This window comes from Pan troglodytes, chromosome 19 (genome assembly GCF_028858775.2).
Source record: "Pan troglodytes isolate AG18354 chromosome 19, NHGRI_mPanTro3-v2.0_pri, whole genome shotgun sequence".
Taxonomy (NCBI): domain Eukaryota; kingdom Metazoa; phylum Chordata; class Mammalia; order Primates; family Hominidae; genus Pan; species Pan troglodytes.
In genome coordinates this window covers 47,647,895-47,650,652 of record NC_072417.2, presented here as the reverse complement: position 1 = coordinate 47,650,652, position 2,758 = coordinate 47,647,895, and positions in this window count along the sequence as shown.

Below are 2,758 nucleotides of genomic sequence, written 5' to 3'. Positions count from 1 at the left end.
GAATATGATTCTCTGTTGGATGTGCCGGGTCACTTTTTTTTTAGGTACACAATGTTGTTTCAAGTTTTTATCTATCTCAGGAAAGTGTTTTTAAATTGTAGTGTTTACTCTTTCTTTGATTATCTAGCTTTGGTTTTCTTTTTCAGCAGCTACTATTATACATATGTTAGATCATTTGCCTGTCATCTACATAGTCACTTTCTCTCAATCCTAGTTCTCTGTCTTCCATTTTTTTGTTTTAGAAATGTTCATCATTTTATCTTCTTTGTGTTCATTTGGTCTTGTGTTCCTTCTAGTTTAGTCGTCATTCTGAAATAGAGTTTTTCTTTTATTTCTAATTATTTCTTCAGTTCTAGCACATCTTTCCTGAAGTCTTCCAAATTTTGTTATTCTTTTATAACTTTTGTTACTTTCTTAACTTCTGTTGGCTCATTTTTAAATGAGTTTCTACACTTTGGGGCATGTATTTTGGGGCATGTGTTTCTGGAATGCCTTCATTATCTGTGGGGGCATCATTCATCATTCTCATTTTTCTTACAATAATTTTGTATGGGGTTTAACCACAATCATTTTGTGTTGCTCATTTTTTAATGAAATGAGTTTTCTAAACTCTGAAGAAGAGGGTGGGTCAGAAACACTTTTCTAACTTCACTGCTCTATAGTTTCCTCTTCTGTTGTTTTTGTGAAGTGTTAAAAAATAGGATCTTGTATTTTATTTTATACCCCTTTTCCTTTCTACCTAAACCTTTTCTCCCTTCCTCCCTCCCTCCCTCTCTTGCTCTTTCTTTCTTTCATTTCTAGTTTTTGGTTCTTGTTGTCTCTGTTCTGCCCATTTTAGATTCTACTCTCAGTCAGTTCTTTTTCTTTCTTTTTTTTTTTTGACAGTGTCTCACTCTGTCGCCCAGGCTTGAATGCAGTGGTATGATCACAGCTCACTGCAGCCTTGACCTCTTGGGCTCAAGTGATCCTCCTGCATCAGCCTCCCAAATAGCTGGGATTACAGGTGTGTGCCACCATGCCCAGTTAATTTTTGTGTTTTCTGTAGAGACAAGGTTTTGCCATGCTGGTCTCGAACTCCTGAGCTCAAGCAATCTGGCCACCTTGGCCTCCCAAAGTTCTGGGATTACAGGCGTGAGCCACCATACCCTGCCTACTCTTAGCCAGTTCTCAGTGTGGACCCTGCCCTGGAAGGGAGTTCTAATTTATTAGCACTATTCCGGCCCCTCTGACCTTTCTATGAACCCCTTGTAATCACCATGAGTGGGGCGTGTAGCAAGACCTCCCAGTCTCAGCAATGACTGTCACTTCCAGTTGGAAGCAATTAAGACCTGGTGTGCCTCCTCCCTCTTTTTCTTTTACTGCTGTGGTGATCTCCAAAGACACAGTGGCATCTAAGGTAGAGGGAGCCTTGATCCTCCATCATCCCTATAAGGCACACAGAACAGACTGGAGGCAACTAGATCAGAATCCTACTAGATGTTTAAAAGGAATGTGATTCTAGGGAAATCCCATGCCTGGCTTACAAAAGCCTTTGATGACTTGAAACTTAAAAAGGGATTAAATGACATTAGGACCTTTGCCCTTCTAGGAGAGAGGCAGTGGACTGAGAAAGTGGGAAATCTCACCCAGATAGGGATAAGAAGAAAAAGGAAACAGGCAGAAAGAGAACACCCCAAAAGACAGAATGAGGGGCCCTGGAGGACACTAGACAAGGGAGTTTCTCCCCTGAGAAGCATCAGGGCCTGATGAAAGGCCCATCCTCATCCTCAAGGTAGGGGCTGCCCACAGACTGACCGGTGGGCTCTCAAAGTCACTATGAATCTTGACATGTCTGCACAGGCTCTAGGTGGGAAGGATGCCCGTGGTATCCACCGGAGTATACTGGGGGGTGTGGAGAAGGGTAAGTAACTTGTCATTTTAGTTGAGAAGGCCCTGGACAAGAAGACCCTCACAGACATAGACCTGCACATCACCCTGAGCTGGAGGCTGTGCTAGGTGGGACAGGTTTCTTCCCCTTAGGGAAGAGGGGTGTGTTCTCTGTATAGGAAAAATGGAGCAAGAGTTATCTGGTGACTGTAAGGAAATATTACAGCAGAGACAACCAGCGCTCGCTACATATCCATGGTCTCCTTCCTTTCCCAGCCTCCCTGCCTGTTGAGTTGAGGCCACATGACTCATCCTGGCAGATGGCGGACGCAGCGGGGACCTGCACCAACCGCAGTGGAGACAGTTAAGAGTTGGGGCCTTCTCACATCCTCCTCTCTTGTTGGCAGTAACTGTGGAAGTCATATTGAGAGGATGGAACCGCAGGATGGATGCTGCTTGGATGCCAGTGTCACTGTGTGGAGCAGAGCTGCCTTGGACATTACCCAATTTATCTTAGACTGGGACATGATGAGGAAATGAACCTTAGTTTGCTTAAGCCATCAAGATTGAGGGGTTTTGTTACCACAGCTTGTCTTAATCTGTCCTAACACAGGTGTATACTTCTTTTTTACACAAAATTGAGACCGAACCAATCACGTTATTTTATTTATTTTATTTTATTTTTGAGATGAAGTCTCACTCTTGTCCCCCAGGCTGGAGTGCAGTGGCGCCATCTTGGCTCACTGCAACCTCCGCCTCCCGGGTTGGCGCCATCTTGGCTCACTGCAACCTCCGCCTCCCGGGTTCAAGCGATTCTTCTGCTTCAGCCTCCCCAGTAGCTGGGATTACAGGCGCCTGCCACCATGTCTGGCTAATTTTTATATTTTTAGTA